Here is a 27,142-nt window from a genome sequence, read left to right as displayed (position 1 = left end):
TAATTCTCAATAAATCAATGCATAAATGTATTCAGTAAACCCTCTAAGGGATAACACCATTAAAAGTTCTAAAACTAAAAAAAAGAGTTTAAATATTTAATATCTTGTCATCTTCTCTTCTCCTATACATTGGAAATCACCCGAAATCCTTCAGTAGACAATCTACTGTATATGAAAAACCCCTAGATATTTTAGCCATCACCATGCAATCATATGACCTTAATCCTGCCCTTGCTGAAAGTGTTGAAAGCATCAGGAACTCTGTATTATAATTAAGCACTGCTGTGGAAGTAATGTACAAAAGAGCCTCTGGCAATAATGTATGCCAAAGGATTAGTTCTTTACTTCTGCTTTGATTAATTTATGAAAAGCTAAAAGAGGAGGAAACGCGGTCATGGATGAGCAGTTGATGTAATCTACAGAAGAAGTAAAAAGATAGAGAAATACTCTTCAACCCTCAATACATTGTCTTGTTTCAATATTGAAGTCTATGATTTAGCTATTAGTGGATCATAAAAATCATGTAACCTCACTCCTGGACATCAAAGATTGTGTATTACCCATTTAAATAAAATAATAGAAGTAGCTAGCTATAGCTGGCTCACTGCTTCCTATCCCTTTGAAAAGATGACATGTATATTATGTGTGTCTATGAAAAAGAGAATACATAACTTTAGTTGTGACTTTCATAGATTTCACTGACTTGCAGTCTTCTAGGTAACCGTCAGCAGCTTTCAAGGTACATATTTCCTATATGTTATGTAAGTATAACAATGAAACCACATAAAGGTGATTATATAGACACTGGTTAATTGAGAATTAAATGGAAACAAATACAGCCTCAAAAATTAGATGTGTAAAACTACACAGAACAAGTCGCTAAAGAACAGCAAGCTTGTGGACAGAGGCTGGAAATAAAAAACTGCATATATATATATATATATATATATATATACAGGTATATATATATATATATATATATATATATATATATTACTCTTGTATAATCCGCACTCACATCCAGTGACATTCATCTGTGGGGTGCACCACATAGATAACAGTGATATGTTCCACAAATACATCCAGGTGGGTCTAATAGACCAATTATAGGGCACTCACCAAATCATAAAAGTTCAGTGTTGTTTTATCGAGCCATCAGCATCAAAGATACAGTCGACGTTTCGACCCCCCAAGGGGTCTTTGTCAAGGCAAACATCAGAGACATCCTACCACCAGGAGGACCAGAGGTGTACTGACAATGTCTCCCAGGCTCCCATAAACACCTCACACCAAATTAGATAATTGATTAATTAATCATCAAAATGGATGCACATATTAGCAAATGCTGGTAACAGGATTAGTAATCATAAAGGTATCAAAACAGCATAAGATACCTAATATATATCAATCAACTATATCAGAGCAACCATAGCCCCAAACAACTTAATATAGATGTAACATTCAAGTATTTAACTATCCCAACGGGTGGTCTTCAGTATGCTGACTGTCGGGATCCCGGCGCACAGTATACCGGCACCGGAATCCCGACAGCCGGAATACCTACCCTTTTTCTCCCTCGTAGGGGTCCACGACCCCCCTGGAGGGAGAATAAAATAGCTTGCCCGCAAGGGACTCATTTGCACTCGCCACGCTGTCGGTATGCCGGTGGTCGGGCTCCCGGCGCCGGTATGCTGGTTGCCGGGAGCCTGGCCGCCGGCATACCATACTACACCCATCCCAACAACCATAGGTCTGAAAATTAATATGAGCGGGGACCTCTGTATACTTACTATAGCATATGAGACTCATAATTTCCAGAGTCGCGGGTATCAGCGCCAAATTACTGAAACCGGAAGATGTGGTGATGGTAAGCACATCACCGCATTGTGCGTTCCAGCTTGTCCTCAATGCTCACTAGGCGCCGTAGCACCAAGACAACAGGTCTTGGTATATGTCACAGCCACTTGCATTCCACACAAGCCCTATGCGTTCTATCAGGCGCCGCGATACCCGGAAGTGTAGTAGCATACTAGTAGTATAGAAAATTACTTTTATTGTATGCAATAGATGCTGGTGTTAGGCAATAAAAGGTCAACATCAGGGCAGTTACCAATATAGATATATCCCTATAAATAAATGATCTAGCAACAAATTGCATACATTATCAATGGACTCCCGGATCTATACCGGAGGGCACAATATTATCGCAGAAATAGCAACCCATAATATACCTATACCTTGTCTTAAAAGGGCATATGGGAACCTGGGAAACAACGCTCAGCAATCACATATTTATACAAAAATCATCAAAAAGGGGACATCTACCTGTGTGATACATAGTAACTAAAACTACCAGCACACAGTGTCCACACAGGCAAACATCACCACACATCTGGTTTTAAATATATATAACACAATACATCAATAAACAATGAAAATAATAAAAAATGGGTGAAAAAAATATCATCATGACACCACATCAAATAGCAAAAAACTGAAAAAATCAGCAAAGTTCCAATAGTTGGAAGGCACATCCTAAAAAATTGAAGAAGGACAGTTTGTCCTACTGGAGGAAAATAACAAGTTGGTTGTTATCATTAAGTCCCCATGGCACAATAGTGTTTAGTCAGTAAATCCAACGAGATTCCAATTTCATTAGCATTAGTTCACAATCCCCACCACGTTGGGGTTTAGGGACATGATCGATCAACATGCATCAAATGGTAGAAACTTGGTGGCCATGTGCTAAATAATGTTTAGCCACCGGTTTATCAGTCATGCCAGAGTTGAGTGCAGCTCTTGTAGAGTACCTATGATTGGCCATTCGATCACGGAATGAACGTGTGGTCATTCCGACATAATCTAGCCCGCACAGGCAGATCAGGATATAGACCACATATGGCTGGTGCAAGTTAAGCGATGTTTAAAGGCTATCTTACGGCCACTATGTGAATGAGTAAACTGCTTACCACTAGCCACAGGTTACACAGCCTGTACATCGGTAAGACCCTGGTTTGCATGACCTCAACCAATGGCTAGTTTGCTCAACAGGTTGCATTGTTGGTATCATCAATAATTGACGTAGATGTGGACCTCTTCTATAAGCACCAGGGCCGGTTCTTGCCCTTGTGGCGCCCCGGGCAAAACGTTAGGGGCGTGGCTTAATAAAGGGGCATGGTCAGTTACGCCCCCATTTGTAGCGCCGCTGAAAGAAAAGAAAAAAAAAAGTATACATACATCCCCGCTCCTGATTCCAGACCTCCGCCGGCGCCGCTCCTCTCCTCGGATGCATAGACACTAGAGGTCAATTATGACCCCTAGCGTCTGTGCTACAATGCTCTGCGGTGCGCGATGTCATCGCGCACCACACAGCAAAGGTCCTCTCCACGAAGGGAAACTAGACGCGTAGTGTCTGGTTCCCTTCACAGCGGGGGACCAGTGGGGGGGGGCACTGCGAGGGTCACAGTGGCGGATCTTGCCATGGTGCGGTACTCCGGGCACTCCGGGCAAAAGTCCTGCTTGCCCGTGGCAAGATCCGCTACTGATAAGCACACATTGGTGGTGGCATCCCGCGTACTTGTAATTCTGGATCGGATGTAATTAGTGGCCAATGTTCCTTGTACACTTGTTGTGCAGTGTGTGATGTGTGGTCAAATGTAGAGATGAGCGCCGGAAATTTTTCGGGTTTTGTGTTTTGGTTTTGGGTTCGGTTCCGCGGCCGTGTTTTGGGTTCGACCGCGTTTTGGCAAAACCTCACCGAATTTTTTTTGTCGGATTCGGGTGTGTTTTGGATTCGGGTGTTTTTTTCAAAAAACCCTAAAAAACAGCTTAAATCATAGAATTTGGGGGTCATTTTGATCCCAAAGTATTATTAACCTCAAAAACCATAATTTACACTCATTTTCAGTCTATTCTGAATACCTCACACCTCACAATATTATTTTTAGTCCTAAAATTTGCACCGAGGTCGCTGTGTGAGTAAGATAAGCGACCCTAGTGGCCGACACAAACACCGGGCCCATCTAGGAGTGGCACTGCAGTGTCACGCAGGATGTCCCTTCCAAAAAACCCTCCCCAAACAGCACATGACGCAAAGAAAAAAAGAGGCGCAATGAGGTAGCTGACTGTGTGAGTAAGATAAGCGACCCTAGTGGCCGACACAAACACCGGGCCCATCTAGGAGTGGCACTGCAGTGTCACGCAGGATGGCCCTTCCAAAAAACCCTCCCCAAACAGCACATGACGCAAAGAAAAAAAGAGGCGCAATGAGGTAGCTGACTGTGTGAGTAAGATAAGCGACCCTAGTGGCCGACACAAACACCGGGCCCATCTAGGAGTGGCACTGCAGTGTCACGCAGGATGTCCCTTCCAAAAAACCCTCCCCAAACAGCACATGACGCAAAGAAAAAAAGAGGCGCAATGAGGTAGCTGACTGTGTGAGTAAGATAAGCGACCCTAGTGGCCGACACAAACACCGGGCCCATCTAGGAGTGGCACTGCAGTGTCACGCAGGATGTCCCTTCCAAAAAACCCTCCCCAAACAGCACATGACGCAAAGAAAAAAAGAGGCGCAATGAGGTAGCTGACTGTGTGAGTAAGATAAGCGACCCTAGTGGCCGACACAAACACCGGGCCCATCTAGGAGTGGCACTGCAGTGTCACACAGGATGTCCCTTCCAAAAAGCCCTCCCCAAACAGCACATGACGCAAAGAAAAAAAGAGGCGCAATGAGGTAGCTGACTGTGTGAGTAAGATAAGCGACCCTAGTGGCCGACACAAACACCGGGCCCATCTAGGAGTGGCACTGCAGTGTCACGCAGGATGTCCCTTCCAAAAAACCCTCCCCAAACAGCACATGACGCAAAGAAAAAAAGAGGCGCAATGAGGTAGCTGACTGTGTGAGTAAGATAAGCGACCCTAGTGGCCGACACAAACACCGGGCCCATCTAGGAGTGGCACTGCAGTGTCACGCAGGATGTCCCTTCCAAAAAACCCTCCCCAAACAGCACATGACGCAAAGAAAAAAAGAGGCGCAATGAGGTAGCTGACTGTGTGAGTAAGATAAGCGACCCTAGTGGCCGACACAAACACCGGGCCCATCTAGGAGTGGCACTGCAGTGTCACGCAGGATGGCCCTTCCAAAAAACCCTCCCCAAACAGCACATGACGCAAAGAAAAATAAAAGAAAAAAGAGGTGCAAGATGGAATTGTCCTTGGGCCCTCCCACCCACCCTTATGTTGTATAAACAGGACATGCACACTTTAACCAACCCATCATTTCAGTGACAGGGTCTGCCACACGACTGTGACTGATATGACGGGTTGGTTTGGACCCCCCCCAAAAAAGAAGCAATTAATCTCTCCTTGCACAAACTGGCTCTACAGAGGCAAGATGTCCACCTCATCATCATCCTCCGATATATCACCGTGTACATCCCCCTCCTCACAGATTATCAATTCGTCCCCACTGGAATCCACCATCTCAGCTCCCTGCGTACTTTGTGGAGGCAATTGCTGCTGGTCAATGTCTCCGCGGAGGAATTGATTATAATTCATTTTAATGAACATCATCTTCTCCACATTTTCTGGATGTAACCTCGTACGCCGATTGCTGACAAGGTGAGCGGCGGCACTAAACACTCTTTCGGAGTACACACTTGTGGGAGGGCAACTTAGGTAGAATAAAGCCAGTTTGTGCAAGGGCCTCCAAATTGCCTCTTTTTCCTGCCAGTATAAGTACGGACTGTGTGACGTGCCTACTTGGATGCGGTCACTCATATAATCCTCCACCATTCTTTCAATGGTGAGAGAATCATATGCAGTGACAGTAGACGACATGTCCGTAATCGTTGTCAGGTCCTTCAGTCCAGACCAGATGTCAGCATCAGCAGTCGCTCCAGACTGCCCTGCATCACCGCCAGCGGGTGGGCTCGGAATTCTGAGCCTTTTCCTCGCACCCCCAGTTGCGGGAGAATGTGAAGGAGGAGATGTTGACAGGTCGCGTTCCGCTTGACTTGACAATTTTGTCACCAGCAGGTCTTTGAACCCCAGCAGACTTGTGTCTGCCGGAAAGAGAGATCCAAGGTAGGCTTTAAATCTAGGATCGAGCACGGTGGCCAACATGTAGTGCTCTGATTTCAACAGATTGACCACCCGTGAATCCTTGTTAAGCGAATTAAGGGCTCCATCCACAAGTCCCACATGCCTAGCGGAATCGCTCCGTGTTAGCTCCTCCTTCAATGTCTCCAGCTTCTTCTGCAAAAGCCTGATGAGGGGAATGACCTGACTCAGGCTGGCAGTGTCTGAACTGACTTCACGTGTGGCAAGTTCAAAGGGCATCAGAACCTTGCACAACGTTGAAATCATTCTCCACTGCGCTTGAGACAGGTGCATTCCACCTCCTATATCGTGCTCAATTGTATAGGCTTGAATGGTCTTTTGCTGCTCCTCCAACCTCTGAAGCATATAGAGGGTTGAATTCCACCTCGTTACCACTTCTTGCTTCAGATGATGGCAGGGCAGGTTCAGTAGTTTTTGGTGGTGCTCCAGTCTTCTGTACGTGGTGCCTGTACGCCGAAAGTGTCCCGCAATTCTTCTGGCCACCGACAGCATCTCTTGCACGCCCCTGTCATTTTTTTAAAAATTCTGCACCACCAAATTCAAGGTATGTGCAAAACATGGGACGTGCTGGAATTTGCCCATATTTAATGCACACACAATATTGCTGGTGTTGTCCGATGCCACAAATCCACAGGAGAGTCCAATTGGGGTAAGCCATTCCGCGATGATCTTCCTCAGTTGCCGTAAGAGGTTTTCAGCTGTGTGCGTATTCTGGAAAGCGGTGATACAAAGCGTAGCCTGCCTAGGAAAGAGTTGGCGTTTGCGAGATGCTGCTACTGGTGCCGCCGCTGCTGTTCTTGCGGCGGGAGTCCATACATCTACCCAGTGGGCTGTCACAGTCATATAGTCCTGACCCTGCCCTGCTCCACTTGTCCACATGTCCGTGGTTAAGTGGACATTGGGTACAACTGCATTTTTTAGGACACTGGTGAGTCTTTTTCTGACGTCCGTGTACATTCTCGGTATCGCCTGCCTAGAGAAGTGGAACCTAGATGGTATTTGGTAACGGGGGCACACTGCCTCAATAAATTGTCTAGTTCCCTGTGAACTAACGGCGGATACCGGACGCACGTCTAACACCAACATAGTTGTCAAGGCCTCAGTTATCCGCTTTGCAGCAGGATGACTGCTGTGATATTTCATCTTCCTCGCAAAGGACTGTTGGACAGTCAATTGCTTACTGGAAGTAGTACAAGTGGGCTTACGACTTCCCCTCTGGGATGACCATCGACTCCCAGCAGCAACAACAGCAGCGCCAGCAGCAGTAGGCGTTACACGCAAGGATGCATCGGAGGAATCCCAGGCAGGAGAGGACTCGTCAGAATTGCCAGTGACATGGCCTGCAGGACTATTGGCATTCCTGGGGAAGGAGGAAATTGACTCTGAGGGAGATGGTGGGGTGGTTTGCGTGAGCTTGGTTACAAGAGGAAGGGATTTACTGGTCAGTGGACTGCTTCCGCTGTCGGCCAAAGTTTTTGAACTTGTCACTGACTTATTATGAATGCGCTGCAGGTGACGTATAAGGGAGGATGTTCCGAGGTGGTTAACGTCCTTACCCCTACTTATTACAGCTTGACAAAGGGAACACACGGCTTGACAAATGTTGTCCGCATTTCTGGTGGAATACTTCCACACCGAAGAGCTGATTTTTTTGGTATTTTCACCAGGCATGTCAACGGCCATATTCCTCCCACGGACAACAGGTGTCTCCCCGGGTGCCTGACTTAAACAAACCACCTCACCATCAGAATCCTCCTGGTCAATTTCCTCCCCAGCGCCAGCAACACCCATATCCTCCTCATCCTGGTGTACTTCAACACTGACATCTTCAATCTGACTATCAGGAACTGGACTGCGGGTGCTCCTTCCAGCACTTGCAGGGGGCGTGCAAATGGTGGAAGGCGCATGCTCTTCACGTCCAGTGTTGGGAAGGTCAGGCATCGCAACCGACACAATTGGACTCTCCTTGTGGATTTGGGATTTCAAAGAACGCACAGTTCTTTGCGGTGCTTTTGCCAGCTTGAGTCTTTTCAGTTTTCTAGCGAGAGGCTGAGTGCTTCCATCCTCATGTGAAGCTGAACCACTAGCCATGAACATAGGCCAGGGCCTCAGCCGTTCCTTGCCACTCCGTGTGGTAAATGGCATATTGGCAAGTTTACGCTTCTCCTCCGACAATTTTATTTTAGGTTTTGGAGTCCTTTTTTTTCTGATATTTGGTGTTTTGGATTTGACATGCTCTGTACTATGCCATTGGGCATCGGCCTTGGCAGACGACGTTGCTGGCATTTCATCATCTCGGCCATGACTAGTGGCAGCAGCTTCAGCACGAGGTGGAAGTGGATCTTGATCTTTCCCTAATTTTGGAACCTCAACATTTTTGTTCTCCATATTTTAATAGGCACAACTAAAAGGCACCTCAGGTAAACAATGGAGATGGATGGATACTAGTATACAATTATGGATGGACTGCCGAGTGCCGACACAGAGGTAGCTACAGCCGTGGACTATTGTACTGTACTGTGTCTGCTGCTAATATAGACTGGATGATAATGAGATGTAGTATGTATGTATAAAGAAGAAAGAAAAAAAAACCACGGGTAGGTGGTATACAATTATGGACGGACTGCCGAGTGCCGACACAGAGGTAGCTACAGCCGTGGACTACCGTACTGTGTCTGCTGCTAATATAGACTGGTTGATAAAGAGATGTAGTATGTATGTATAAAGAAGAAAGAAAAAAAAACCACGGGTAGGTGGTATACAATTATTGACGGACTGCCGAGTGCCGACACAGAGGTAGCTACAGCCGTGGACTACCGTACTGTGTCTGCTGCTAATATAGACTGGTTGATAAAGAGATGTAGTATGTATGTATAAAGAAGAAAGAAAAAAAAACCACGGGTAGGTGGTATACAATTATGGACGGACTGCCGAGTGCCGACACAGAGGTAGCTACAGCCGTGGACTACCGTACTGTGTCTGCTGCTAATATAGACTGGTTGATAAAGAGATGTAGTATGTATGTATAAAGAAGAAAGAAAAAAAAACCACGGGTAGGTGGTATACAATTATGGATGGACTGCCGAGTGCCGACACAGAGGTAGCTACAGCCGTGGACTACCGTACTGTACTGTGTCTGCTGCTAATATAGACTGGATGATAATGAGATGTAGTATGTATAAAGAAGAAAGAAAAAAAACCACGGGTAGGTGGTATACAATTATGGATGGACTGCCGAGTGCCGACACAGAGGTAGCTACAGCCGTGGACTACCGTACTGTGTCTGCTGCTAATATAGACTGGTTGATAATGAGATGTAGTATGTATAAAGAAGAAAGAAAAAAAAAACCACGGGTAGGTGGTATACAATTATGGACGGACTGCCGAGTGCCGACACAGAGGTAGCTACAGCCGTGGACTACCGTACTGTGTCTGCTGCTAATATAGACTGGTTGATAAAGAGATGTAGTATGTATGTATAAAGAAGAAAGAAAAAAAAACCACGGGTAGGTGGTATACAATTATGGATGGACTGCCGAGTGCCGACACAGAGGTAGCTACAGCCGTGGACTACCGTACTGTACTGTGTCTGCTGCTAATATAGACTGGATGATAATGAGATGTAGTATGTATAAAGAAGAAAGAAAAAAAACCACGGGTAGGTGGTATACAATTATGGATGGACTGCCGAGTGCCGACACAGAGGTAGCTACAGCCGTGGACTACCGTACTGTGTCTGCTGCTAATATAGACTGGTTGATAATGAGATGTAGTATGTATAAAGAAGAAAGAAAAAAAAAACCACGGGTAGGTGGTATACAATTATGGACGGACTGCCGAGTGCCGACACAGAGGTAGCTACAGCCGTGGACTACCGTACTGTACTGTGTCTGCTGCTAATATAGACTGGATGATAATGAGATGTAGTATGTATAAAGAAGAAAGGAAAAAAAAACCACGGGTAGGTGGTATACAATTATGGATGGACTGCCGAGTGCCGACACAGAGGTAGCTACAGCCGTGAACTACCGTACTGTGTCTGCTGCGACTGGATGATAAATAATGATATAAAAAATATATATATATCACTACTGCAGCCGGACAGGTATATATTATATAATGACGGACCTGCTGGACACTGTCTGTCAGCAGAATGAGTTTTTTATTTTATAGAATAAAAAAACACCACACAAGTCACACGACGTGTGTTTAACTTTTACAGGCAGACATTCACAATACAATATAGTATACTATATACTGGTGGTCAGGTCACTGGTCAGTCACACTGGCAGTGGCACTCCTGCAGAAAAAAAGTGTGCACTGTTTAATTTTAATATGTACTCCTGGCTCCTGCTATAACCTAACTGCTCCCCAGTGTTAGGGTCTCCTGCCCTGTGCTGCCACGTCGTCATGGCAACCGGGAGACAAGTGCTAGTGGAGTAACCTGAGCGCAGCTGATACTCCGGTTCGGGTCTTTTGCTGTGCAGTGGTTATAGGCTCTGTGCACGGCAGGGGATCCGGTGCTGGTTTTTGTGCTCACAGTCTGTGAGGTCTGAGTGGGGCGTGGACAGCACCTGCTTTATAAGGCCTCTTTTCAGTGTAAGCAGATGCTGCTGAATCTTTGTTGGTTAGTCAGTTCATGAAAGTTAGCCAGTACTGTGTAGCTTTGTATTTGTTTGTTGCTTACTGCAAATAGGCCTGGGGATTTGGTATTACACTCTGCCAATCCAGACCTAGCAGTAAGACTGGAGTCAGTCGTTTAGCTTGCTGGGGTTCTGTTACCACTCTGTGAACTTAGCAAGTTTGCGGCTGTATTCTAAGACTTGCCTGTCTAATCCTGTCTCACTGTGCTAGGTGTCAGGGGTCAGTTTAGTGGCAGTAAGCTAAAACCTGTGCACTGCAAGTGAGAAATAGGATTGTGGAGACTCTCCTTGTGTCTATCATTCCATCTCTGACCAAGGAGTTTACTGCCACACCCGTTGGTAACCCTTTAGGGTTTTGCTGTTGCCCTTAGCAACAGCATTTCGGGTTCTCTATGTATTAAAACACAACATCTTGCTTTTTCCATCTGTGCAGTTCTAATACAAAGGAGATACCCAGTTCCTTAGCCTCTGGGCTTCTCTGTTCACTTTGTGTGTATTTTGTTACCCTATTACCTTCTGTGTACGTTATGTCATATTCCCCAGTTTGTCTGTGAGTCCATTTGTTTTGCATAACAGTTCAAACACCAGTACATTCCTGCAGACACTGGAGTGCATAACAGTTCTGACACCAGTACTTTCCTGCAGGCACTGGTGTGCATAACATATTCAGCAGCCTAATACTCCTGTTGAAATTTTGTGGGAATATGGAGCATACCCCTCAAAATACGTTGCAACAGGTGGTCGATCAGGTGCAGGTCCTGACTCGACAATTTAATGATTTGTCCATTAAAATGCACACCTCCCAGGCTGCTGGTGGAGCTCCCGCAGCAGCAGCACCTGCAGGGGTTAAGGAGCCGAAAGTAAATCTCCCGGATCGTTTTTCTGGAGATCGCTCGCAGTTCTTTTGTTTCAAGGAGAGCTGCAAGCTATACTTCCGGCTTAGGCCTCAGTCTTCTGGGTCGGAGATTCAGCGGGTGGGCATAGTGATTTCCTTGCTACAAGGAGACCCACAGGTCTGGGCATATGGGTTGCAGCCTGACTGTCCGTCGCTTAAAAGTGTTGATGCTTTTTTTACGGCACTGGGCATGTTGTATGATGACCCTGACAAGACGGCCTCAGCCGAGGCTCAGATTTCGATCCTTAAGCAAGGGCGAAGGCCAGTTGAGGTTTACTGTACGGAGTTTCGGAGGTTGGCCCATGATACCCAGTGGAATGACCCAGCCCTGAGACACCAGTACCGAAGAGGTCTTTCTAACCAGATAAAGGACCAACTGGTACAATATCCCTTGCCTGATAGCTTGGATCAGCTCATGCAGTTATCCATCCGGGTGGATAGACGGCTGAGAGAGCGTAGGCTTGAAAGGGAGACTGAGATTTCCTTCCTTCCCAAGGGAACCTCAGACTCTGAGGAATTTTCAGAGGAGCCTATGCAGATTGGGGCTACCCGCCTCTCCTCGCGTGAGAAGACGCGGAGGAGACAGCAGGGGTTGTGTTTGTACTGTGGGAATAAAGGTCATGTGGTAGTATCATGCCCAGAAAAGCCGGAAAACTTCAGGGCCTGAGGGTGATGGGAAATATCCTGTCAGGCCAGAAGTCAGAATTTCCCAAGAAGACTTTTATCATTCCGGTGACCTTGAAGATCCTCGGTCAAACTGTCAAGACTGAGGCCTTTGTGGACAGTGGGGCCGACGGGGTTTTTATGGACCGCCAATTCGCCCTGAAACACTCTGTTCCCTTAGTACCCTTGGCATCGGAAATTGAGATTTGTGGGTTAAACGGGGAACCATTATCCCAAGGTAAAATTACCTCTTGCACTAGCCAGATTTCTTTGTTTATTGGAGCCACACACTCTGAAAAATTGTCCTTTTATGTGACTGTCTGTACTTTTGCCCCATTGGTGTTGGGGTTACCCTGGTTAAGGGCCCACAATCCTCAATTTGACTGGGTCTCTAGGGAGATTCTTAGTTGGGGTACTGATTGTTTCAGGAGTTGCTTGAGCCTTCCAGTCAGGCTCTCGCAGCTAAGTTTGCCAGGATTGCCAGGGTGTTATGCAGATTTTGCGGACGTGTTCTCCAAAAAAGTTGCAGAGGTACTACCTCCCCATCGCCCCTATGACTGTGCCATTGATTTGTTGCCAAATGCTAAGCTTCCCAAGAGCAGGTTGTACTCCCTGTCACGTCCTGAGACTCAGGCTATGGCAGAGTACATTCAGGAGAACTTGGCTAAGGGATTTATCAGACCTTCACAGTCTCCAGTTGGGTCGGGGTTCTTCTTCGTGGGTAAAAAGGACGGTTCGTTGCGACCCTGCATCGACTTCAGGGAATTGAACCGTATCACGATTAAAAACTCATACCCACTGCCTCTCATTTCGGTCTTGTTTGACCAGCTTCGTACTGCCACCATTTTTTCTAAGATTGACCTACGCGGTGCGTACAATCTAATCCGAATAAGAGAGGGGGATGAATGGAAGACTGCCTTTAATACCCACTCAGGGCATTATGAATATTTGGTGATGCCTTTTGGACTCTGTAATGCCCCGGCAGTCTTCCAGGATTTCATGAATGATGTGCTCAGGGAATATTTGGATAGATTCTTAGTTGTATACTTAGATGACATCCTAATCTTCTCCCATTCCGTGGAGGAACATCGGAAGCATGTACGCTTAGTCCTCCAGAAACTCAGAGACCACCGGCTTGGGGCGAAGCTGGAGAAGTGCGAATTTGAAGTTCAGCAAATCGCATTTCTAGGATATATTATCTCCCCAGAAGGTTTCCAAATGGAGGGTTCCAAGGTACAGGCAGTCCTGGATTGGGTGCAGCCCACTAGTTTGAAGGCGCTTCAGCGTTTCCTGGGCTTTGCGAATTTTTATAGACGATTTATCGCTGGATTTTCGTCTATAGTGGCGCCCTTGGTGGCACTCACTAAGAAAGGGGCGGATGTTGCTCACTGGTCTTGTGAGGCTAAAGCGGCTTTTGCCCGTCTCAAAAGGGCATTTGTTTCGGCCAAGGTGCTGCGACACCCAGATCCAGAGCGTCCTTTTGTGGTGGAGGTGGATGCCTCTGAGATGGGTATTGGGGCAGTGCTTTCTCAGATGGGAGTGTCTGATAATCGCCTTCATCCCTGTGCTTACTTTTCCCGTAAATTTTCGCCTGCCGAGATGAATTATGACGTGGGTAACCGGGAATTGTTGGCTATTAAGGATGCACTCGAGGAGTGGAGACACTGGCTTGAGGGGGCTAAGTTTGTGGTCTCAATTCTCACTGACCATAAGAATCTGGCATATTTAGAGTCAGCGAAGCGTCTCAATGCCAGGCAGGCACGATGGGCTTTGTTTTTTGCTCGCTTTAATTTTTTGATAACATATCGCCCTGGGTCAAAAAACATCAAGGCTGATGCGCTCTCGCGGAGTTTTGCTCCAATCCAGGAGACCACCGAGGAGCCGTTGCCCATTGTTTCCCCATCATGTATTAAAGTGGGCATTACCCAGGACCTCTTATCATTAGTCCTTAGAGCACAGGAGCAGGCTCCTCCAGACCTTCCGGTAGGTCTTTTGTTTGTGCCTCCTAGGTTAAGACAGCGAGTGTTCCTGGAATTCCATGCCAAGAAGTCGGCAGGTCACCCGGGTATTGCCAGAACTCGGGAGTTGCTATCTAGGGCGGTGTGGTGGCCCTCGGTGGCTAAGGATGTGGATCAGTGGGTTTGGGCATGTGACATCTGTGCCCGAAATAAGACTCCTAGAGGGGTTCCTGTTGGCCCATTACATCCACTCTCTATCCCATCTAAGCCATGGACCCACATTTCAATGGATTTTGTGGTGGACTTGCCCAAATCCTCGGGGATGACAGCCATCTGGGTTGTCGTTGACAGGTTTTCGAAGATGGCGCACTTCGTTCCACTGGTTGGGCTGCCATCAGCCAGACGCCTGTCTGAATTATTTATGCTGCATGTTGTGCGTCTCCACGGGTTGCCACTTGATGTGGTCTCTGACCGCGGATCCCAGTTTGTGGCCAAATTCTGGAGGGCATTTTGTTCCGATCTCCAGATTTCTGTCAGCTTGTCGTCAGGCTACCATCCGCAGTCTAATGGGCAGACTGAAAGGGTGAACCAGTCCTTGGAGCAGTTCCTCAGGTGTTATGTCTCCAAGTGTCAGACTGACTGGGTTGCTCATCTGTCCATGGCGGAGTTTGCCTATAACAACGCGGCTCACTCTGCTACAGGGATCTCTCCCTTCCTTTGTGTGTATGGGCATCATCCTAAGGCCAATTCTTTTGACCCCCTGGACTCCACGCCTGGTGGTTCCTCTGTGGTTTCGGTCCTTAGAGGTATTTGGTGGAAAGTGAAGAAAGCCCTTGTGTCTGTGTCATTAGTGACCAAAAGGGTTTTTGATAAGCGGAAAAGACCCTGCAGCTTCAAATTAGGAGACTTCGTCTGGTTGTCTACCAAGAATTTGAAGTTGAGACAGCCATCTCATAAGTTAGGGCCCCGGTTCATCGGCCCTTATAAGATCACCAGGGTTATCAATCCGGTGGCATTTCAGTTAGATCTGCCCCGTTCTTTGGGTATCAATAAAACATTTCATTGTTCCCTTTTAAAACGGGCGATTAGTAATCCTTCTTCCAGTGGAAGACCTTCCCCTCTTCTGATACGTGGCCAGAGGGAGTTTGTTGTTGAAAGGATTCTTGACTCCAAGGTGGTTCGGGGTCGGCTGTCATTTTTGGTGCACTGGAAGGGGTATGGCCCGGAGGAGCGGTCGTGGGTGCGCAGTTGTGATCTTCATGCCCCCAGACTGATACGCTCTTTCTTCTCGCAGTTCCCCGATAAACCCGGTGGTAGGGGTTCTTTGACCCCTCGTCAGAGGGGGGGTACTGTTAGGGTCTCCTGCCCTGTGCTGCCACGTCGTCATGGCAACCGGGAGACAAGTGCTAGTGGAGTAACCTGAGCGCAGCTGATACTCCGGTTTGGGTCTTTTGCTGTGCAGTGGTTATAGGCTCTGTGCACGGCAGGGGATCCGGTGCTGGTTTTTGTGCTCACAGTCTGTGAGGTCTGAGTGGGGCGTGGACAGCACCTGCTTTATAAGGCCTCTTTTCAGGGTAAGCAGATGCTGCTGAATCTTTGTTGGTTAGTCAGTTCATGAAAGTTAGCCAGTACTGTGTAGCTTTGTATTTGTTTGTTGCTTACTGCAAATAGGCCTGGGGATTTGGTATTACACTCTGCCAATCCAGACCTAGCAGTAAGACTGGAGTCAGTCGTTTAGCTTGCTGGGGCTCTGTTACCACTCTGTGAACTTAGCAAGTTTGCGGCTGTATTCTAAGACTTGCCTGTCTAATCCTGTCTCACTGTGCTAGGTGTCAGGGGTCAGTTTAGTGGCAGTAAGCTAAAACCTGTGCACTGCAAGTGAGAAATAGGATTGTGGAGACTCTCCTTGTGTCTATCATTCCATCTCTGACCAAGGAGTTTACTGCCACACCCGTTGGTAACCCTTTAGGGTTTTGCTGTTGCCCTTAGCAACAGCATTTCGGGTTCTCTATGTATTAAAACACAACATCTTGCTTTTTCCATCTGTGCAGTTCTAATACAAAGGAGATACCCAGTTCCTTAGCCTCTGGGCTTCTCTGTTCACTTTGTGTGTATTTTGTTACCCTATTACCTTCTGTGTACGTTATGTCATATTCACCAGTTTGTCTGTGAGTCCATTTGTTTTGCATAACAGTTCAAACACCAGTACATTCCTGCAGACACTGGAGTGCATAACAGTTCTGACACCAGTACTTTCCTGCAGGCACTGGTGTGCATAACACCCAGTCTCCCCCACAATTAAGCTGTGTGAGCACAGTCAGATATTATACATAGATGATGCAGCAGCACACTGGGCTGAGCACAGATATGGTATGTGACTGAGTCACTGTGTATCGTTTTTTCAGGCAGAGAACGGATTATATTAAATAATATAAAACTGCACTGGTGGTCACTGGTCAGTCACTAGTATAACTAACTAATACTATCAGCAAAATTCTGCACTCTCTGTCTGAGTACTCCTCCTAAGCTCCAGTAAATGAAGTGTCACTGTCTCACTCTGTCACTAGTATAACTAACTAATACTATCAGCAAAATTCTGCACTCTCTGTCTGAGTACTCCTCCTAAGCTCTAGTAAATGAAGTGTCACTGTCTCACTCTCACTCTCCTATCTATTTCTTCTCTAAACGGAGAGGACGCCAGCCACGTCCTCTCACTATCAATCTCAATGCACGTGTAAAATGGCGGCGACTCGCGGCTCCTTATATAGAATCCAAGTCTCGCGATAGAATCCGAGCCTCGCGAGAATCCGACAGCGTCATGATGACGTTCGGGCGCGCTCGGGTTAACCGAGCAAGGCGGGAAGATCCGAGTCGCTCGGATCCGTGTAAAAAAAGCTGAAGTTCGGGCGGGTTCGGATTCCGAGGAACCGAACCCGCTCATCTCTAGTCAAATGTACTCACTCTGACCAATCGATCACTAGTGTCTTTCCTGGCAGTTTTTTGTGGGATTCTGGAAATGATGATGGGCTTTCCGCATACATCTCTTAATTGTTTCCTCTCTGTATGCAGGGCTGCCAAGAGAAATCCTGGGCCCCGGTACAGTAACTTCCTGGGGCCGCACCTGCAGGGGGTGTGGCCACACCCTGTTAGTTGCGTAGTTGCACCACTTAGGGGGCATGTCTAGCACATGAGGAGTACCCACTCACAGGAGCATGACATACCTCCCAGCAGTTGGAACAAAAGTGTTCACTATTAGGACGGTGGGACAGTCACATAAAAGTTGCATTGTTTGCAGAGTGCATTTCCTGGAACACCATAACTTTGTGAAAGTGGATCCTCCATTGTAATTTTGGACTAAAGGATGCGCTATATCATGTAAGAGCAATCACTGTATACACACATATATAAACACACAAACATATAGTATATGCAGAAATGCCACAGAACTTTTAGGACTTACTATGATTAAAGTTGAATAAACTAAAATGTTGACTTGCACATTAATGGTCATCACTAGAGAAGTGCGGCGGGCACTTTTTTTGTGTTTTGTGTTTTGTTTTCGGATCTGGATCCTCACTTGTGTTTTGGATCTGGATTAGTTTTGCCAAAACCACCATTTTGGGTTTCGGTTTTGAATCTGGATGATTTTTGAAAAAAACATAAAAACAGCTAAAATCACAGAATTTTCGGGTAATTTTGATCCTACAGTATTATTAACCTCAATAACATTAATTTCCACTCATTTCCAGTCTATTCTGAACACCTCACAATATTGTTTTTAGGCCAAAAGGTTGCACCGAGGTAGCTGGATAACTTTGCTAAGCGACACAAGTGTGCGGCAAAAATAACTGGCCCATCTAGGAGTGGCACTGCAGTGGCAGACAGGATGGAACTGTTAAAAACTAGCCCCAAACAGCTCATCATGCAAAGAAAAAAAAGAGGTGCAATGAGGTAGCTGGATGACTTTGCTAAGCGACACAAGTGTGCGGCACAAACACCTGGCCCATCTAGGAGTGGCACTGCAGTGTCAGACAGGATGGCACTTTTAAAAACTAGGCCCCAAACAGCACATCATGCAAAGAAAAAAAGAGGTGCAATGAGGAAGCTGGATGACTTTGCTAAGCGACACAAGTGTGCGGCACAAACACTTCGCCCATCTAGGAGTGGCACTGCAGTGGCAGAAAGGATGGCAGATTTAAAAAATAGGCCCCAAAACAGCACATCATGCAAAGAAGAAAAAGAGGTGCAATGAGGTAGCTAGATGGATAAGCTAAGCGACACAAGTGTGCAGCACAAACACCTGGCCCATCTAGGAATGGCACGCAGTGGCTGAATGTCACAAGTGGCCCGCAATTTTTCAGGCCACTGACAACATCTCCTGCATACCCCTGTCATTTTTCAGAAAATTCTGCACTATCAAATTAATTGTATGTGCAAAACATGGGGCGTGCTGGAATTTGCCCAAATGTTATGTACGCACAATATTGGTGGACTTATATGGCAGTACCCCTGGACTTATACGGCTGCACCACTGGACTCATACGGCAGTACCACTGCTTATACGGCAGTTCCACCGGACTTATATGGCAGTACCCCTGGACTTATACGGCAGAACCCCTGGACTTATATGGCTGCAACACTTGACTCATACGGCAGTCCCACTAGACTTATACGGCAGTTCCACTTGACTTATATGGCAGTACCCCATGACTTATACGGCAGTACCCCTGGACTTATATGGCTGCACCACTGGACTCATACGCCAGTACCCCTGAACTTATATGGCTGCACCACTGGACTTATGGCAGCACAGGACACCACCACTGGACTTATGGCAGCACAGGACACTGCCACTGGAATGATGCCGCATAACACAGCACCACTGCACTGGACTTATACAGTAGCAGCACTGGACTTATGGCAACACAAGACACCACCACTGGATTTATGGCAGCACAGGACACCACCACTGGACTGATGCAGCACAACACAGCACCACTGCACTGGACTTATACAGCAGCAGCACTGGACTTATGGCAGCACAGGACACCACCACTAGACTTATGGCAGCACAAGACAACACCACTGGACTGATGCAGCACAACACAGCACCACTGCAGTGGACTTATACAGCAGCAGCACTGGACTTATGGCAGCACGGGACACCACCACTAGACTTATGGCAGCACAGGAAACCACCACTGGAATGATGCAGCACAACACAGCACCATGCGCTGGACTTATACAGCAGCACTGGACCTATGGCAGCACAGGACACACCACTGTGACTGCACTGATGCAGCACAAGACACCACCACTGGACTGATGCAGCAGAAGACAGCACTGGAATGACACATAAGAGCAGGTCACCACCCCATGCGCCATACCATTTTTCCACACAGACACTGAGGAGACATGTCCTCTTGCTAAGCTCTCCAGGACTGGAGTGAAAATGGCGGCGATGCGTGGCTCCTTATCTGGAATACAAAACCCATGAGAATCCAACAGTAGGGTGATGACGTTTTGCCTCGTTCTGGTTTCCGAGTCTGGCTGGGTCCAGCTACTTTTCAGGGTCAGTGGTCTATTCTCAGTAGGCGTGGTCATGCACCCTTTGAAAAAATTGTATTTTAAGCACCACCATGGCCTTACTCCAGCCCAGCAGCATGTGCTGGGCTTAGGAGAAAAGCTGTAGCTGCTGCCAGTTAAGGGGGAGGAAGCTTGGGGCCCCCACTGGGCCCCTCCATCAGACCTGGGCCCAGGTAATTTGTACCCTCTCCCCTCTCTCTCAGCACCACTGTCTCCAAGAAATTACTCTTCATCTCATCCCACTGGACAATGGCTGTATCTCTAGAGGAGTTAGTCCGGAGAACTCGAAAGAACTAGAGATTGGTAAGCTCTCCTTTAGTCGAACTAGATGTTGGCTATTTGCCTGCAATAGGGTATTTCGATCAGTTGGTTTACAAAATAAAGTAAAGCCAAATCCGCCAGCTTCTCTGAAGACAGACACATACAAAAAATTCATCATATGCTGTTCAATGGTGTACGTGAAGTGAATAGGTTTGCTCAAACAAGTAAGATGCTCAACCATTTTTAAAAAATCATCTTTGGTGCCAGACCATACCAGAAATATATCATCTATAAATCGGAAATATAGCAATAATTTTGTTCCAAACATTTTATGTATGTACGCATCTTCATATATCACCATATACAGATTAACGTATGCTGGCACTAAGTTTTAACCCATTGCGTTTCCATTAATATGTGCATAGTTCTTTTTGAAAATGAGTTCTACAAGGTTCAAAATAAATTCAATAGGTGGATTAGTATGAGCCGCAGCACAGAGATATAATTTAATTGCTTCCATCCCTCCTGCCTGTGGTATTACTGTATATAATGACTATATGTCAATAGCTACAAGCCAAGTCTCGGACAAGGGGAAAACAAAGTCCCTAATCTTATGTAAGAAATCACAGGTATCACGAATGTAGCTACTAGTCTGCTGAACTAGCAGTTGTAGAAATTGATCCACATATATTGCCAATGGTTGGAGTAAAGATCCTCTAGCTGAAATAATCGGCCGACCTGGAGGATTATCCAAACACTTGTGGATCTTGGGTAGCGTATAAATAATTTGCATAACAGGATGATCAACTGTTAAGTATTGAGCTGTATCTAACTCAATCCAACCTGCTGCCAATCCCAAACCAACAATATGGTCATTTGATTTTTTGGGATGGACACAGTAGGATTGAATTCAAGTTTTCTAAATGTACTGATATCAGAAAGCTGCCATCTGATTTCTCGATCATACTGGTGCCAATCGTGCACGATAACCACCCCGTCCTTATCAGCTGGACAGGTGACAATGGAGTTGTTATTCTTAAGAGCTTTAAGGGCACACCTGTTCTGATGTTAAATTGTAATACTTAGGCCTAATTATTATTCATCACAAATTCGGTGGCATGAGTATAAGATTTAATACTGGCATTCTGTGATACCGGGTCGAATACACTAGTATTGACACATTTCTTTTTAATCATCTCTTTGTTGGTACAATTCTCAAAGTATTCACAAAGGCGAAGTTTACGCCAAAACCAGAAATTATCAATGGAAAAATCAAATGAATCGTGTATGCTAGTGGGAATGTAAGACAAATCAAGAGATAACATTGATGTTTAGACAGAACTTAGATGATAGGAGGAAACGTTAAAAACCAACTCATCTTCTGGGCCTCCATCCTCTACTTCTTCCTATATTCACCACCCTTCCTCTGGTGGTTCCTTGTCCACCTCTTCGGTGGAAAGGAGGGTATGTTTTCTAAAAAAGATCCACTCTCACCACTATTGTTAATAGAATCTGTGGTCTCACATTCAGAGGAGGATGGCACACTGGAGTGGAGGCTGTTCTAAATCTTCGAAATCTCGGTGGACCTGCAACCCGTCTGTCGATTCAATCCCCGCTCAACCACCTATATACTGTATGTGTGTTATAGTCATTATTGACAGTTTCCAATTTCTTCCTTTTAAACAATGACAACTCCTGATGGTATGTTTCTACCTGGTTCTTGATCTTATCTATCCATGCCTCCTATTTACAGTATCATAGCATAATTTCTTAAGGTGCAGGCCCTTAAATATCTCTAAATTGTGTCTAACCTTTTTCAACTCAGAGCTGACCTCCTCAATTACGAGAAGGATCAGGTCTGAGGAACATTTGTTCAAGACACCACACCGTTTTGAACAAAAAATTGATTATTTCTACCCAGTGTTGGCAATGGTACTCCAACCATTGGCCATATATGTGGATCAATTTCTACAAACGCAAGTTCAGCTGACTATTAGCTACATTCGTGATACCTTTGATCTCTTACATAAGATTAGGTACTTTGTTTTCCTCTCATCTGAGACTTTGCTTGTAACTCTTGACATACAGTCATTATATGCAGTAATGCCACATGTAGGAGGGATGGAAGCAATTAAATTACATACTAATCCACCTATTGAATTTATTTTAAACCTTGTAAAACTCATTCTTAAAAAGAACTATTTTATGTATGGCTCAGATTACTATGCACAAATTAACGGAACTGCAATGGGCTCAAATTTATCGCCAGCGTATGCTAATCTGTATATGGCAGTATATAAAGATGAGTACATACATAAAATGTTTGGAACAAAATTATTGTTGTATTTCCGATTTATAGACCATATATTTCTGGTATGTTCTGGCACCAAAGACGATTTTTAAAAAATAGTTGAGCATCTTAATTGTTTGAGTGAACCTATTCACTTCACGTACAACATTGAACAGCATACAGTATGATGAATTATATGGCAGTACCGCTGGACTTATACGGCTGTACTGCTGGACTTATACGGCTGTATCGCTGGACTTAGACAGCAGTACCGCTGGACTTATATGGCAGCACCACTGGACTGGACTTATACAGCAGCACCACTGGACTGGACTTATACGGCAGTACCGCTGGACTTATATGGCAGTTCCACTGGACTTATATGACTGTACCACTGGACTTATATGGCTGCACCGCTGGACTTATATGGCAGTACCACTGGATTTATACGGCAGTACCGCTAGACTTATATGGCAGTACCGCTGGACTTATACAGCTGTACTGCTGGACTTATATGGCTGTACTGCTGGACTTTTACAGCTGTACCGCTGGACTTATATGGCAGTACCACTGGACTTTTATGGCAGTACCACTTGACATATGGCAGCACCACTAGACTGGACTTATACGGCAGCACAACTGGACTGGACTTATACGGCAGAACCACTGAAATGGACTTATACAGCAGCACCACTGAACTTATGGCAGCACAAGACACCACCACTGGATGGATGTAGCACAAGACACCACCACTGGACTGATGCAGCACAAGACAGCACCACTGGACTGGACTTATACAACAGCACCACTGGACCTATGGCAGCACAGGACACCACCACTGGACTGATGCAGCACAAGACACTACCACTGGACTGATGCAGCACAAGACAGCACCACTGGACTGGATTTATACAGCAGCACCACTGGACTTATGGCAGCACAAGACACCACCACTGGACTGATGCAGCACAAGACACCACCACTGGACTGATGCAGCACAAGACACCACCACTGTGACTGATGCAGCACAAGACAGCACCACTGGAATGATACAAAAGTGCAGGTCGCCACCCCATGTGCCCCACCACTTTCCCGCACAGACACTGAGGAGACACATCCTCTCGCTACACTCTCCAGGACTGGAGTGAAGATGGCGGGAGGCGCAAAATATGCAAAGGTCGGATCTCACAAGAATCCGACACCAGGATGATTGACAGGAAGAGGGCGTTTATGGTTGGCAACTGACGGCTTTCTGTTAGTGGTTGGAAAAACGCAGGCGTGTCCAAGCGTTTGCAGGGCGGGTGTCTAATGTCAGTTCTGGCCCCTGGACAGGCTGAAGTGATCGCAAGGGCAGAGTAAGTTCAGAGCTACTCAGAAACTGCACAAAATGTTTTTGCACAGCGCGGCTGCACATGCGATCGCACACTTGCAAAGTAAAAATATACTCCCCTGTAGGCAGCAACTATGCGTTTGCACAGCTGCTAAAAATAGCTAGCGAGCAATCAAGTCGGAATGACCCCCTTAGTACACTGCATATCCCCCATCCATTCTGTTATTCCATCTCTGCAGTACAGCAACTCTGCCATCCAGTGATGCTGCCATGACTACACGGTATGTTATACCTCCTGTGCTGCCCATGTCAGGCCACTTCTAAAAATGTAACAGGGCTACTTTTAGTTCCCAATCTGCCCCAGGTCTCAGACACAACTGCAGCAAAAAATGCAAGGCCGCAATTGCGTACAATCAGGCCCTATGAAAAGGGATCCGGCCCCCCTCAACCTCATCAAGCCACAGTCCTATTAGGGCTGCTTCCATAAATTTCTTGGACTGGTTTTCCATCCCAATCCGCCCCTGGCTATGGCTAAATAAAGGAACTGACAATGTCCAAGGTGTGAAATCAGCATATGTTACAGTGGTTGAGTAGATTTCATCTGGGATTTAATTTGTGTATGTTTAATTAGTTCAGGAATAAAAGTTTCTCTGCATCATCATTAAATTATGAAATAATTGCATTTTTGGTTCACTCAGCTTTATTATGTATTCTTTATTTGTCTTACCAGCTATGCTTTTAGGCAAGGACAAAACAAACATAAAAACCTATAAAAATGCAGATATTTTAAAATGAGCAATTCCTTAACTTGAATTAAGATAAAGTCATAAATAAGTAAATGGATTTTCTAACCTATGGCTGATATCTAGGCTTGTATGCTAGCAGAGCGGAGTGCAGAGAGTTTGCAGAGTTCTGTTTATTCTTTAATATTCACAATTCGCATTACAATTTCTTTTCACATTTTTAAATATTTCAGTTTTAAAAAATATATATAATTGAAGTCAAATCTTATTTATGCTGGCCTGAAATTCATTTTATAGACCTGTTGAGTGAATTAGTTATTATGTACCAAATATGGTGGGCTATTCAGAGTGGATGGCAGTGTCACGGAAATTGCAAACGGGTGATTTTTCGGAACACTGCGCACGCACCGTGGCCACTGTGAGCACCAATCATTATGCAATCTCATCCCGGAAGGATGCAATCGCATTATGGGGGGTAATTCAGATCTGATCGCAGCAGCAAATTTATTAGCTAATGGGCAAAACCATGTGCACTGCAGGTGGGGCAGATAAAACATGTGCAGAGAGAGATAGATTTGGGTGGGTTATATCGTTTCTGTGCAGGGTAAATACTGGCTGCTTTATTTTTACACTGCAATTTAGATTTCAGTTTGAACACACCCCACCCAAATGTAACTCTCTCTGCACATGTTACATCTGCTCCCCCTGCAGTGCACATGGTTTTGCCCATTAGGTAACAAATTTGCTGCTGCGATCAGATCTGAAATAGGCCCTATGATTGCCAGGCAGCGGGCACCTGGGGACAGCAGGAAACACAGGCGTGTCATGGCCAATGACGTTGTCTGTATTAGAATCTTTGTGCAGGGACGAATTTATGGGTGAGGGTGCCCCTAGGTACAACAGTAACAGCAGCCCCCCCCCCCCCCCCCAGCTTAATTTTATTGTTTTTATTAATACGTTATAAGCCCTCACTTGATGATAGCTAATTTAATAGAGGAATAAAAAAAAAAACTATGACATTTATTTTTAATTATGTATACATATTTACTAAATAGGACAGTTTACAGGGGCAATATGTGCATGTCCTCCCTGTTTACACTCCATTCAAGAAGGCATATGGTACAGTACAGCTGAAATATTTTGCAGTTACTGGTAATTTATGGGCTGACCAGAGCCCGCCCTATGCATAGGCAAACTAGGCAAATGCCTAGGGCATTTGGTATACCTAGGGGCACAAGCAGCTTCTGCTGATTAAAATGATATGCGGCATGCCTTTATTCTGTGTGTGACTGCGGCTGTATCTGCATACGAAATGCTACATTACAGTGTATTCCTGAAAATCACTGTAACATAGCATTTTGTATGCAGATATAGCCGCAGTCGCACACAGAGTATAGGCATGCCACATATAATTTTAATCAGCAGATGCTGCTTGTGTATCCTAGTCACATAGGAATGCACATAAGATGCATTTTCTGCAAAAAAGGCGCCCAACGTTAGCAGAGCTGCCAGCTGACTCGTGCCAAGCATCTCCTGCTGCATGGCATATTGAGGCAAGATGTATGAGGACACATCTGTATCCAAGTAGAGGCAGAGGTCACAGTGTTAGCGGCCGTGTGAGTGCTGTGTGTGGGTGGGTTGGTTGTGCAATAGTGTTCGGCATATGTGTAAGGGACATTACGTGTGTCATGTGTATAAATGTATTTATAATGTGCAGCATATGTGTAAGGGACATTATGTGTATAAGGGCATTAATAAAGTTTGGCCTAATGTGTAAGGTGCATTATATTTATAAGGACATTAATAAAGTGTGTCATATGTGTAAGGGGCATTATTGTGTTGTATTATGTGTTTAAAAGCATTATTGTTTGGCATTATGTGTATAAGGTGCTCTACTGTGTGGCATCAATTATAGAAAGGGCACTACTGTGTGGTCTAATGTGAATAAAGAGCAAGATGGTGTGGTGTATTGTGAATAAAGGGCACTACTCTGAGGAGTAACGTATATAAGGTAAAGTGGTACTACTGTGTGATGTAACATGAAGAAGGGAGATTATCGCATAATATTATTTGAATAAAGTTGCATTACTGTGTGGCGTAACTTGAATTGGGGGTACTATTGTGTGGCCATGCCCCTTCCCAGCAAGAATACGCCCCTTTTTGGGCTGTGTGCCAAACATACTCACTGTTTCTATTTAAAATATTGGGTGTAGGAGGACTAAAATGAGGAATGCTATGGGTGAGGGGTGATGGTGCTGGGAAAGGGGCACAGAGTCAGAGGCGGAACTGGTGGTGGTGCTAGGGGCACCAGACAAAATTTTGCCTAGGGCATCATATCGGTTAGGGACAACTCTGGGGCTGACAGTACCAACACAAGCATCCAAATGCAGCCCCCAAACAAGTGCCATTCCTCGCCCACTTCTGCATCAGCCTGCACTCTCGCTGCAGAAGTCTCCGCTCTCCATTTACCATTCTCCCGTTTCCAGTGAAGCAAGCTGATAACAGCACAAATACGCTGTAGTGCTAGCGGCTGCCTCATTGGTTTTCGGCCCAGATGGAAGATGCAATACCATCGGACATTGCCAGTATATAAAGAGGCAACTATGCAGTAAATAGCTGTGCTGCTCGCACTCACACAGCTACATCAAGGAGC

This window comes from Pseudophryne corroboree, chromosome 4 (assembly GCF_028390025.1).
Source record: "Pseudophryne corroboree isolate aPseCor3 chromosome 4, aPseCor3.hap2, whole genome shotgun sequence".
Lineage (NCBI taxonomy): Eukaryota > Metazoa > Chordata > Amphibia > Anura > Myobatrachidae > Pseudophryne > Pseudophryne corroboree.
Note: the sequence above shows the minus strand (reverse complement) of the source record.